The sequence below is a fragment of the Amphibalanus amphitrite genome, unplaced genomic scaffold (genome assembly GCF_019059575.1).
Source record: "Amphibalanus amphitrite isolate SeventyFive unplaced genomic scaffold, NRLGWU_Aamphi_draft 000259F_arrow, whole genome shotgun sequence".
NCBI classification, from domain to species: domain Eukaryota; kingdom Metazoa; phylum Arthropoda; class Thecostraca; order Balanomorpha; family Balanidae; genus Amphibalanus; species Amphibalanus amphitrite.
The window spans coordinates 697745-712240 of record NW_024881754.1 but is presented as its reverse complement, the minus strand read 5'-3'; the positions used below and the strand labels follow the sequence as shown (position 1 = coordinate 712240).

Here is a 14496-nt window from a genome sequence, read left to right as displayed (position 1 = left end):
ATCATCGTGAACGCTGCAACGATGACTTATGCGCTGCCGAGGTCGAAGCTCCGGCGGCTCACATAGGCCGTCTCACTGCTATTGTTGTGTTGCATTAATGTAAGTAATGCAGCACAATGTGTTGTCCTAGTTAAACCTGTGTTCGGTGCATTCTGTATTCGGTTATGTTGCCGCGCCGCAATCCGCCAGGTCTAATTCCGCCGCTCTAAACCGGTCACGTGACCGGCCGTGGTCGACCTCGGGTCGCGCGCCGCGGCGGCTGGGCAGTCGTGTGCGGGGAGCGCGGCCGGGCGGCTCGCTCTGGGCCTCGGGTACCGAGTCCAGTACGACCGCGGACACTTTGCCTCTGAGCGCCGAGCTGAGTGCCTGCCGCGTGGCTCGTACCACCCAGCCTCGGGCGACCGAGCTGAGTGGCTCTCGCGGGGCTTGCGCCGCTCTGCCTCGGTGACCGAGCGGAGTGTTTGTCTCCACCCGCGCTGCACTGCCTCGGGGCGCCCAGCGGACTAGTGAGTATTGTACTGGACAACGTGTGACAGCTAAGTATTTGTTTCGCATTTATATTTGTTCCGCAGTTGTTATTCCCGGGGTCGCAATACACCTCATTACGAGCGAGCGAGCGCAGCGAGCGAAGTGAGTCTTTTCAATATAACGGAAAAATCTCAGTATGAGCGGCCCGGCCCGGCCCAGCCCGGCCTGTAACGCTTTTGAGAGGCTTATATCTCAGCAACCGCTGGACCGATTGGCCTGCGGTCTTTTTTGTTGGGTAGCCCCATCCCTTCTACCCCGTAATTGACTACTTTTGCTACATCTCAATGACCGTCGTGGCACGTGCCACGTGAAAAGTCAAGGGTGTTCAAGCTGTTTTGCAAAAGTAGTGATTTTGAGAGGCTCATATCTCAGCAGCCGCTTGGGCGATTGACTTGCGGTAATTTTTGTAGGGTAGCAGCATCTCTTCTACCCAAAATAGGATACTCTCGATGCATGTGGGTCACCCCCAGTGCACGTGCAAAATACAACAATAAGAGGTGCCAAATTTGTTCCCATTTCAGTAACTCGGTAATTACTGGGGCGATTTCGCTGAAACTTGGCATACAAGTAGGCACCCACCAGGCAATGCATTCCCATGTGTTGTTGTTAGGGTGCTACTGCACGTGCGCACGTGCAGGGGGCGTTTCCAGATCTCGAGAACGGCTGGGCCGATTGCGCTCAAATTTGGTACACAGTTGGGGACCAGTTAGTAGGGTGCCGTGCAAAAGTCATTTTGAACCCGTTTGCACGTGCGCACGTGCAGAATGCCGCTTCCAGATCTCAGGAACGGCCGAGCCGATTGCGTTCAAATTTGGCACACCGCTAGCGACCGGTTAGAAGGGTGCTTTGCGCAAGCCCGTTGGAAGCACCCTCTCGCCTTCCGCACGTGCAGGGCTCACTATCTCGCTCGCTCGTTCTTCGCCCAAAAGGCGTTTTACTGGTATCGTTCAACTGGTTTCTCACCCAACGGGATCCAACGTAACACTATTAAGTCGGCGCCAGGCCACGCGACGGGAACTGTTATCCCTGGTGTAAGTCATGGCACACGCCTGCAAATATTTACCGCCAGGGAGAGGTTTCAGGCGCTGACTGCTCCCGCGCACAGGCGTCGACCCCTACCAATTCCGCAGCCCTGCATTAAGGAATAAGCTTGCAATGCGTGAAACGAAAGTTAACCTTTACCATTCATCGACAGATTCGCTACCTGTCCGGAATCGGTGGCAAAAGCGTGGGAGAGTTTTGTCCGCCGAGCGCTAAGCAGGGTGCTGACAAACGAGCTGATGAGCATCTTCAGCATGAAGGGGAAGAAAGGAAAGCGTAGGCTGCAGGCGCTGCAGTTATACGCTTGCTTGGGTCGGTACGTGTTAAATGAATAAAGTGCACTTTTCTATGACTTGAAAGTTCAGCCTGCAATAGAATTAATTTGCTCGTAAGCTGAGTATGTAGGTTCTTCTACTTCATAACGCGAGAATGTCTACTTCTTCTTTCTTTCTTTGTTGGGTTAGGCCCTTTCGGTCTGACAAGACCATTGCAGAGCCGGAAGGATGATAGGATATAGGGGGAGACATTGGTCTGGACAGGCACCCTAGTGAGTCGCCGGGGCTGAGCCCGTCCAGAGGACAGGCCACCCAGCCCCAAGGCACTCACTGCACCCGGCTACGGGGTGCGCTCCCTCGGGAGCAGCGGTGCCGCTCCTAGGGAGCAGCCCGCATGAGATAAAGTTGCCTGTCCAGCCCGGAGTGGGGTTGCGGCGTTGGGGAGAAGGATTTCAGTATCCTGAGGATAGAAGCACGGAACGGTGGAGAATGTCTACCGTGGTTGCGTCGAAATGAACAACAGCTACTTGCCCCACATCATTAGTGTCGGGATTTCGTATAAATATGTATCCGCGTGGTGACCGGCCGCCGCGCCGCCGTCGCCCCCGTCCGGTGCTGCCGCCTGGCGGCGGGCCGGCGAGCGACCCAGCCCGGGTCAGCGGAGCGGGCGGCCGGGCGGGCAGTCAGGCGTGGGCCCTGACCGACGACGGAGCTGCGCGGTGCGGAGCGTGTGAGACCAATACATCAGCACCGGTGACCTGTTGGTGTTGGAGCACGGCGGTGGGAGGCGAATCTCAACATTAGCTTCAATATGTGTTACAGGTGCAAGCCAGCGGCTCTTTCCGATGACCACCGAACAGGAGGTGGAGAAGGCGGCCCAAGTCTTCTTGCGGGATGCGCCAATGAGAGTTGGCGGGAGCAAACGTGAGGTAGGTGCTCTGTTACGCGAGACCATCCCACCTTAAATTGACCATCCCACCTCAACATTAGTTTGGAGTTGAGCCTAACTAGCCTCTAAATTCATCGACATCGACATTCATCGGCGCCGACAGAGCCTCTAAATTGGGGTCTCTGGCCTACACTTACAGTTTTAGGCACTTACATCATCGAGAAATCTTCAATTCAGAAATATTTAATTTCAAAGTTGCAGCACTTTGGATTCAGATGGGCTATAATGCATTTTAATGCCCCCTCTAAATTTGTGACGTCAACGCAGATCTAGTGATTGTAAATTCGTATACTTACTTCTAGATTATTTTTTTTTATTGAGATATTTTTCCTCTGTCCCTTCAATCAATATATTATTGTAACATGTGAATCTCTACCTTGTTACAGGAACGCAGGATGCGAGGGCCGTCTGGCGAAACCACCACTGCAATGTAGTTGGATTGGACGGAGCGGCAGCCGCGACGCGACGACGTCGGACGTACTGTGTCGAATGCGACGGGAAGTTGCCCGGACATGGCTGTGTTTATCCGAGAAATGCATTTATTTTGAATATTGACTGTCTGTAACGCTGGAACATGTTGCCGTCGTACTCTTGGGTCTCAACATAAATACAACATCGAGACAGTATTGTAGGCCAACAATGAGTCAACATCGTGTCGACGTTGTGTTGACATCAAGACAACATTGTGTCGACATCAAAACGACGTTGTGTCAACATCGAAAACGACATTGATACGACGTTGATATTACGTAGTATCCTCATCATTAACATCGAGACAATGTTGTACCAACATCGAGACAACGTTGTATCAACATTGAGACAACGTTGCATCAACATCGAGACAATATTGTATCAACATCGGGACAATGTTGTAGCAACATCGATACAATGTTGTACAATGTTGTCCTGTCAATATGGATACGATGTCGAACTTCAACATCGTATCAATGTCGAAAGTGGCTAACAGAATGACATCACCTAGTAGCACAATTACGGTGATTCAACGTAGAATCAACATCGACGTAAAGGTCGTACCAATGTCGAGCTGTTAGCCACATACGACCTGATCTCGATGAAAAAATCTAATCCAACGCAAAATCAACAACAAATCAATGCTGGATCGATGTCGAAAGTCGGTTGATCCTCAATGTTGACAATCAACCTGGATTCAACCAGTTCTAATGTTCAATGTTGTGTGCCAATATTGACAACAATGTGGTATCGATCGATACCACATGGTTGTCAATATTGATACAACATTGATATAATATTGATGTACTATTAGCCCCCCCCCCAACAGGGCGCGTTGCTATACCTAGCTGGGATAGGTGGGCAGAGCTTGGGCGACTTCATCCGACGCGCCTTGAATCGCCTCATGACGAACAGGCTTATGAGCCTGTACAGCATGAAGGGCAAAAGGGGGAAGAAGAGGCTTCTAGTTGCTAGTCGGATGCTGCGGTTCTGGAGAAGCGATATGCTTATATGCGAGTCAATTGCTGGTTTGATTTGCTGAAGTGGGATATGGCGGGAGAGGGCGATGTGCAGTCCTCACAATCATCACAAATAGATGAGCATTTGGACGCATTGGACAACAATGTGGAACCATTCAACACGTCGAAAAGTACCGTTCGAGAAACTGATCGTCCTCCAGTATGAGTGGACTGAACAATGAACATGGGCGACAAATGTCACTCCGGAATGCTGATGCCGCGTTTTCGAGACGCTTTCTGTGACGTGTGGTGCTGAGTGCGGTGGCCCGTCATGTCCAAGCAGCACCATGTGTTGCAATAATCGCCGACAAGGTGACCTGTAAGTCACCGGATGTTGGACATCATCGGGATCATCACGATCATCCCAGGGGTACCAGCGGACGCTCTATTCCAGAGCTTCGTCGTCGGGGCTCCTGTCGTAACCACCCATGACGGGATCTCGTTGGCAAAGGAGTGGTTGGACACCATGTCTAAAGTCGGTGTGACCGAGGTGAAGAAGCTGTCTGCCATATGCACCGACGGACAGTACCACCATAACAGCGTCCCATCTAGATTCCTTAAAACCCTGGCAAACTCTCACCCAGACTGTCAGTCCAATCCGAGCCACCGTGTGTACTGTGTCTTTGGGACGGTGCACACCTGAATCTGGCCGACTCGAGCGCGAGCATCGATGATGGAGTTAGTGTGCCAACCAAGACGATGTCTTTCCACAGCCAGACGGCAGTCTTGGTGTGATTGCCAGCGTCATTCTTGGGGTGCGCTGCCGCCACTGCCTTCAAAGTCTTGCGAGCTGCCGCCAGACTTAACACCGAACTCTGTTTTGTGGCACACAGCGCTTTGATACGCCCAGGGACGTGCAGTTGTGAAGGCCTTGTTCAGTAAAGATGCTATGTCAAGCTGTGTGCTTAGCCATTTGACCTGCGAGTGCCGCTGGCGGAGGACAAATGCGTGGAGACCAGACACACGCTCCTCACGCATTTGCTTCAGCTGGTCGTCAGCTTATCGAATGGCCAGCCAAAGCTGCCACAGAAGCCAATATGCCGAACTGTTTTCGTGCTTGCAATGGAGATCTCATGCGCACGCGCGTCATCGTCAATTATTTTGAAATATTTGCTGAAAGACCAAAGCCGCTGACTGCCCAAACTCAAATGTGAAGTATGTATCATTGAACAGTGAAAGTGCTCATGGGCTTACCACCAGGTGGCGCTGTTACCTTTTTGTCAGATGTGTGGGGTGGCCGTGCCACGGACAAAGCCATTACGCCCGGCAGTCCGCTGCTGGACCTCGTAAATCCTTACTATGTTATTCTGGCAGACGGGGGCTTAGAGCGAGACGAATTCGCAGTGATGAATGTGAAGGTCGTGACGCCTCACTTTACCAAAGGGCGAAAGCAGATGACTCGGAAGGAGGTACAGGAATCGCGACGAATCTCACGCGTGCGGCTCCATGTGGAGCGCGGCATCAGGAGGGTTCGCAGGAACTACCGGATCCTGTTGGCCTCGTCCCACAGATCGCCGCTTACCGTACATACTTCTTTCCTGAGACCTGAGACAGGTATGTGGTCGTGTGGACCACATACCTGCTGTGGCTTCAGAGCCGGACCGACTCCCTGAGTACAAGTGCTCTGCGCGACCTGGATGAGCGCGCATGCGCCCATCTCGCTTGATACCGGGAGGAGTACCACGATGCCGCCTCCCTCCCCGACAGCACGCACAGGCGTGCCACTGCGGCAATTGCGATCCCTCCCGGATAGGTACGATACCACCAGCGGGCGTTTTTTAGCGTTTTTAGAACCACCGGTTGCGTGCACCTGTCTTTATCAAGGCAGGTGACGCACCGGTGGTGCTGGAACTCCTGCGTGGGTGGTACCGTATAGGTAGGTAGGTGTTGTTGGTGCTTTTCGACTTTTTCTATCTCCCTTACCTCTCTCCGAGGGTACTCTACCCTTCCCCCCTACAATCCCTCCCTCTTTCTTCTCTTCGCACTTCATTGTTGTTGGGAGCTTCCTCGGCACCCGGTATACCGGCCCGACCGCTCACTATATAGCTGTCCATTTGTCTAGTTAGTTTTCTTTCTTATTTTAGCTCCCCCACATTCATTCTAATCTTGACTAACATCTGAAAAGAAAAACAACATGCCTTTCATCTTGGATGAGGGGGCGGCCTCACTGCCCCCCAGCGAAACACTCCCCGAAGGTCCTGCGTTCGTACTTGTGAAAAAGAAAGGTTCTTTCCGGAGTAGCAACCCTTTCCATATCAAGCGGTCCCTGGACCAGTTCATCGGCCCCGTCAAGTCGGTCAAAGCCCTCCAATCTGGCTCCCTACTCATCGAGACTGAGAACTCCAAACAAACAGTGACACTCATGAACATGACAAACTTTGCAGACAACCCAGTGCAAACCCAGCTCGCCCACCGGCTCAACACAGTGGAGGGAGCCGTCCGCAGCGAGGCGCTGACGGAGCTCAGCAACGCTGAGCTCCTCGACGAGCTCAAAGGCCAGGGGGTTGTTAAAGTGCAACGCCTCAAGTCCCGGAACCTCGAAAAAATGGGTCCCAACCCCACCGTCCGCCTCTGGTTCGCAGGCCGAACCCTCCCACAAATTCTCTACTGTGGTTACATGCGGGTGCAGGTCACCCCTTGGATTTACGCCCCACGTCCGTGCCCTAACTGCCTCATGTACGGCCACAGCAGGCGCGCGTGCCGGCGCCGCAACCCGCGGTGCGGCCGCTGCTCGGGCGGACACCCGACCGAGGGATGTCAAGCCCCCCCTCTCTGCTTCGGCTGTGGAGGGCCCCACCCGTCCTGGGACAGGGGGTGCCCCGTGGTGCAAGACGCCAACCGATGGCACCGCGAGGCCACCAAGCAAGCTGCGCGTGAACATCAGTCAAAACGAGCACCAACACAGGTCATGCTGGACCCAGCCAGACGAGCACCAGCACAGGCCATGCTGGACCCAGCCGAGTGGCCCCCGCTCCCGGCAGTGCGGGAGAAGATCCCGCCACCGCGCCCTCGCCCTCCGCGCCCAGCCCAGGCAGACACGTCCCCGCCGCCCCCTCCACCGGAACGGACGCCCCAGTCGTCACCGAACACGACCCTCACGCCGGACTCCCCTCTGTCTGAGCCCCTCACGCCGGACTCCCCGGAAAGTGAACCCGCGCAGTCCGAGTGCGCTCCCAAGGAGACCCCCACCGGGTCCCCGACAGCTGGATCCCGAGCCAGCCGCCGATCCTCCTCCTCACCCCCCTCGTCAATCCGCCGGTACTCTTCCGAAAGTCGCGGAAGCACCCCAAGTACGGTAGATGCGGGACGATCTCCGCGGTCGCGGTCCTCCTCTTACGATCGTCGCCTCACACGGTCACGAGCGGCGCGCACACATCACTTTAAATGAACCAATCACGGCCTGAATTCTTCCTCCAATGGAATACCAGCTCGCTGATATCTCATTGGGGGGAATTCAAGAACTATATCATGCATAATAAACCGTTACTTGCCGCCATCCAAGAAACCAGATTCCTAGACTCTGATTCGATCAATTATAACTTTAACATTCGTGACTACTCTCTATATACAGATAACGTAAACGAAACACCTCGCCGGGGCGGCTCGGCGCTTTATATCTCAAATAATATCTTGCACCACCAAATTCAACTCAATACAACGCTTAACGTTGTAGGAGCCAAAGTTAAAATAGCACAGCGTGATCTAACTGTCCTCTCTATCTACCTCTCTCCTACCTACCCATTGAATCCTAACCACCTCTCCGAATTGATTTCCCAGCTCTCCCCTCCTTTTATCATAATGGGAGACTTTAACGCCCAAAATCTAACATGGGGGTGCGCACGCAACGACACAAGAGGCAGACAAATACTTAACGTAATAGAAGCACTTGATTTGATACCACTCACAAACAGAGTACCAACACACACATGCATCACTAATGGCGAAGCCTCACATAGCGTCATCGACTTCGCTATCACGGACACAAACACCGCGACACTTTTCACCCAATACACTGCAGACGATACCCTATTTAGTGATCACTTCCCTTTGCACTACTCCATTGATGTTCCTTCAGAACAAACAAATTTTAACTTCCTACCAAGATGGAATTTTCGGAGAGCCGACTGGGCTAACTTTCAAAAACACATTAACGTAGAATGTAGAGATCCCCCTAAAGATATTAACACTTTCCTTGACATGATACTTAACGTAGCAAAACAGACGATTCCTCTTACTCGACCCCCCATCCCCGACAAAAATGCTCCCTGGTGGAACTCTGATTGTCAAAGAGCAGTAGCACTTCGAAGGCGAGCAATGCGTGTCTTTAGACGATGCATCTGCGACGCACACGCGGAGGCAGCTCGTAAGGCTCGACGAGAATCACGTGAAATTATTTTGAAAGCCAAAAGCTCAAGCTGGCAACAATTTGCTAACACTTTTAATAGATTTACCCCTCTTTCGAAAATATGGTCCCTGATCAAATGTTTCACTAAAAATCGGACCTATTACAAGGTACCCCACCTTTACATTAACAACATACATTACATCATCCCCTCAGAAGTAACTATTCAATTTGCTATCCACTACGCCAATATCTCTTCTGAACGGCAATACCCAGCACAATTCACCACAACACTTGATACACACCTCAGTACACTCTCATTTGACTCACTCAACAACGAACACTACAATGCACCATTCAGAGAACATGAGCTTCACTCATCACTTGCCAAATGTGGAAACACATCGGTTGGTCCAGATCAGGTCGCATACCAATTCTTCAAAAATCTCCCTGAATCTGGACTTACAACTCTCCTGGCTAATATAAATCAACTCTGGGAAAGCAATTCATATCCTCCATCCTGGCGCAGAAGCATTATTATCCCAATCCTTAAAAATGGCAAACAACATTCTGATCCTGCAAACTATCGCCCAATATCCCTCACAAGCTGTGCATCAAAACTAATGGAAAGAATGGTTAATGGACGAATTAGGGCTTATCTGGAGTCCAATAATCTACTTTCTCCATACCAAACAGGTTTCAGACCTAGGAAGTCAGTATCCAGTAACATAACACATCTTATTAACTCGATACAGATAGGGTACCAGCGTAAAGAGTACACAATAGCAGTATTCATTGATTTCAAGAATGCATTCGACAAAGTAAATAGGAAAGCTCTACTCATTAAACTACACAAAACAGGCATACGGGGTCATATGGCCCATTTCATCAGTAACTTTCTCTCTAATCGCACCTTCCAGGTTAGGTGTGGGAACACATACTCGCCAGATTACATTCTTGAACATGGCCTACCACAGGGCAGCGTCATATCGCCTACACTCTTTACAATAATGATAAATGATATATTCGATAATGAACCATCTTATATCAAGCATTCTCTCTTCGCTGATGATATAGCACTTTGGTATACTCATCATAACCCTAACATTGGAATCGAACAAATACAACACACACTTAATAACATAGGAAAATGGTGCAAGAAGTGGGGTCTTACGATCTCACCTAGCAAAACTGTCGCAGTGATATTCTCCCATCGTTTGCTACGTGACAAATGGAGAATCCTCACACTAGACAACAAACCAATCAAATACGTACAAAAACACAAATTTCTAGGAATAACTCTTGATTACACACTTAACTTCAACGCTCACATTGAGGATCTGGTACAAAGGTGTACCAGAAGAATCAACATTATGAAATGCATCGCAGGCAGAGAGTGGGGTGCGGACCGACGCACTCTCACTCGACTCTACGTAACCCTAATTCGTCCAATCTTGGATTATAACAGTTTCTTATACGATGATATAGCTTCGAGCCGTATTGATAAATTGCAAACAATACAGAATCATGCACTCAGAATCATCACTGGTGCCCTACGCACTACGAGAATAACAGCCCTACACATAGACACAAACATACCCACACTTGACAGGCGCCGCAAATTTCTACTGCTGCGCTATTATATACGATGTGCCTCCCGCCCGGATGATATCGCCTACCAAATTCTCACAAACACCCAATCGTATGCGCCACTCACAAATCAGCGTCGCTATCCACTGATCTCTCGTCGCCTCCAGAAAGTAATTGATCACTTTCAAATAACCATTCCAACCATATTGCCAATTCCCCCTATAACATCAGCTTACCTTGATCGCATAGATAATATTGAATACCTCTTCAAGGAGAAAAAAGATAGAGTAACAGTAACAGAAGTAAATCAACTCTTTCTCGAATATTGCCACACACATCAACAAACAACATTCTACTTCACTGACGGATCTGTCATGAACGGCAAATCGGGAGCAGGAGTCTTCTCTACCCATTATAGAAAATCAAGTCGTCTTCCGGATATTTTCTCTATCTTTTCAGCCGAGCTTGCGGCTATACTTCATGCTATCAATCACATCAAAAAGAAAAAAGTTAAGAACAGCGTGATCTGCACTGATTCTGCCTCATCACTTTCGGCAATCAAATCACAGAATCAAACCGACCACCACATTGTATACCTGATTAAGAAGAACATAATTAACCTAAACAAGATAGGATACAACATCAGACTTCTATGGATCCCGGGACATAGTGGCATCCCGGGAAACATAAAAGCCGACGAGCTTGCCAAACAAAGCCTTAATCTCTCTAATCGTAAAGAAGATCGCTGTACACACCAAGACATCCTTTCGCACCTCAATCACACATTCCGAGACCTGCGCCAGTATGACTGGCAGGCCCTTCCCTACGATCATCTCTTTGAAATCCACCCGCAAATTGGTAACTTCACATCCTCTAATCAAGATAATCGACTCAAGGAAATAGTTCTAGCCAGATTGAGGCTAGGACACACAAAGATAACACATGATTTTATCATAAAAAATGAGCCACCCCCGAGCTGTCCACACTGCGCCGCACACACCCGACTCAACATTGCCCACCTCCTTCTCAACTGCCCACACTACGACCAACACCGTCAACACATCATTCACTACACAAACACACACAACCTCAACCTGGACCTTCCAACTCTCCTGGGTGATGATCATCCAGATCTAATTGAACTTCTCTTTACCTTCCTCAGTGATTCGAATCTCATCAATAGCATATGATCGCAACCTTGCACACAGTATATAGATGTCCTTTGATCTTCCATCGTCGTTTCCATCCGCTTCGTTTTTGCCTCCATTCGCTTTCGTTCTCCTTTGCCTACACACGGGTCGCCTTTTCCAAGTGTATATATATATGTGTGTAAGCTCGACAGGGATCCCTCCTAAAGGTTGAGGCCCACTCGAGACACTAAAGCTATCTGGCCGGACACCCCGGGCGCGGCCTAGGTGGCTTGCATCCATGGCCCCCGGGAGTGGATGAAGGTGATAGCTCCACAAACACACATACACATTAGCGATATAACGTAACGTAACATAACGTAATTAAAGAAAGGGCTTTTTTACTGTGTACTTTGGCTGAAAGCACAGGTTTTTGCCCTCTTGGTTAGGCACCAGGTTTTTTCTAGTTAGGACTTTTCCTGGTAAAAGTTCACCCCACAACAACAACACACACACCAAACAACAGCACACAAAACAGCAGCAAGTCTCAACAGCAATCTCTATGTAAGTAACCAAATTTATCGGTCTCGCCTGTCTGGCACCTTTTCGGCCTTCCCTTTGTTTTGCAACCCACCGGACGCCACATGAGCCGGTCTAACGTAAAGTTTGTCTTTGCTTTGCCTCTTGGGCCGGAATAAAATAGCCGGCAATTAACTTAACGTAAAACAAAAGATCTGGCTAATTGCCAGCAAGTAACTTCCCTTCCCCTGCTATAGCCTTGTGCTAGCGGGGATGCAAAATTCAAAAAAAAAAAAAAAAAAAACGACAGCACGGGCCTCGTCGGGAATGCGGTGACTGCAACCGCCGCCCCCGATGGTCGCCTCCCGGGACCGACACAGCAGCGCCAGGGCCGACCCGCTCCCCCAAACGAGGTGTGCCTCCGCTACAACCGCAGCGGCTGCTCGAGCGGAGACCGCTGCTGGAGACAACATGCATGCAGCCTATGCCGCGGTCCGCACCCAGCTCGCCAGTATCCCTTGCCGGCGTCGCGACCGTCCCGACTGACCCTGGGTCGACCACCGCAGCCGCTGCCAGGGCTACCGACCAGGGGATCCGCGCATCCGGCCGGTGGCAGGGAGGTTGGTACCGGCGGTACATCCGAGGACCCCGGCTGGACGTCTGGCGCGCCTGCATTGCCATCAACGAGCCGCACCACCGCACGCCTTGACGGGCTACGATCCGGCCCGCCTCCGTCCGTGACGCGCCCATGCCGCCGCGTCACGGACGAATACATTGATTAACTTGGCGTTGTCTTTGACTGTGGTGTCTTTCAGCTAGAGGTATGTATAAGGACCGACTCATCACGGACAGGCGGGGTGCGGGGATTTGAGACCACGTTACGCCACGAAACACAAACATGTTACATGGATTAGCTGAGAATGTCGAAGCAATGCCTCGGATCGGCTCGACCTCACTTATCATGGGTGATAACAATTTATTAATTTTGGGACTTCTGGTCGTTGGCGCAAAGCTTTTCGGTCAGAGCGGGCGAGAGGCGCTTCTGGGACGACAGTGCTGTGGAGAGTATCATGCGATGGCCATTGCAGAACGTGAAAATCCACACGAGTTCTACTCCGCATTCAGAATGGTCCCTAGATAGATTTGAAGAGCTTCTAGTTGCTCTAACTCCAAAGCTGGAGAGGCAGAACACAAACTACCGACTTTCAATCCCGCCTGCGGAACGTCTCACTCTCACTATAAGGTCGGTGTCCCCGCGCGCAGCCGATCTGGCCCGGAACGTCCGCAGGTACTGCCAAGCAGAGACAGGCGCTCATGCGGACCCTGTCACAGCAGAGGACGTCGAGGTGCGTGAGGACCAAAGAAAAACCATCGCAAGAGTGGGATGGCCTGAGGAACGGTTCCTTCTGCACGACAGCCGGGAGAAGATGTTCGTGGGCGGAAGGGTGCTTGTTTTCGCCACGGACCGCTCTCTCACCGATCTGGCAAGTTGGTACGGTGATGGAACTTTCAAGTGTACCCAAAGTGTTCGCACAGCTGTACTCAAACTCACAGTGAGCGCTACGGCCTAATTTTCCCGGCGGTATTCGTTCTGCTGCCGAGCAAGGAGCAGGCTGTCTACGAACACGCATTTGAGGTATGTAACGCTTCTTGATAAAACGATTTTTTTGTCATTGTATGCCGTATACGTTTGTATTAAAGCCGATTTAGTTGTTAACCAAGCTGCCCTAGCTTTGACCAGATTGCGAACTCGTACAATGTGGTTCAACAAGCTGGGCGTGGATGATCGGCGATCGCCATCGCGCTCAGCTCTCGTGTGTGCCTACTGCCTGGACATTTCAAATTACCTTCTGCTTTGACCCCCTCCCCCCCACCCACTCACTCAAGCCCGGCATTGAGCCCAACGAGGCTATCTCTTCAACGCATTATACTAGCTGGTTTCGGCACTGAGTCTTGTCAGCTCAGGCATGCCGTCAGCCCCGAGGGGCAAAAAATTGAGCCACACGCCCGGCCCATGGGCTTTGAAATTCGCATCAGTAATAACAACTCTTTTCTCCATGCAGGTTGTGCTGGACAACATGCTTCGTCTCGCACCAGCAGCACAAGGTGGCAATGTTATGACTGATCTGGAGCGAGGAGCGATGAACGCGCTGCAAAAAGCGTTCCCGGCCAAGAACATGACGACCTGTCACTTCAACCTGAGCAAGGCGCTATACGGCAAGGTCGTAGATCTCGGACTGAAGGTAAGTTATCTAGAGTTGAAAAGCAACGGTGAAACGGAAGGCACAAGCAACGTGTGAGCCAGTGCACGAGATCCTAGTCACTGCGGAACGTCAATTGTCCGCTGCCGCGCTGTCGGTGTCCCCGCGTGCAGCCGATCTGGCCCGGAATCTCCGCAGGTACCGCCAAGCAGTGACGGGCGCTCATGCGGACCCTGCCACAGCAGAGGACGTCGAGGTGCGTGACTCGTGAGGACCAAAGAAAAACCGTCGCAAGAGTGGAAAGACCTGAGGAACGGTTCCTTCTGCACGACAGCCGGGAAACGATGTTCGAGGGCGGAAGGGTGCTTGTTTTCGCCACGGACCGCTCTCTCACCGATCTGGCAAGTTGGTACGGTGATGGAACTTTCAAGTGT

General features: G+C 51.2%; 1 protein-coding gene across 1 annotated transcript in view; it reads right to left on the bottom strand.

The window, feature by feature from the left end:
* The window catches only part of LOC122386696 (exocyst complex component 6B-like), a 118371-nt gene that overhangs the window by 4193 nt on the left and 99682 nt on the right, over positions 1-14496 (bottom strand). The gene's annotated exons all lie outside the window — the stretch shown is intronic.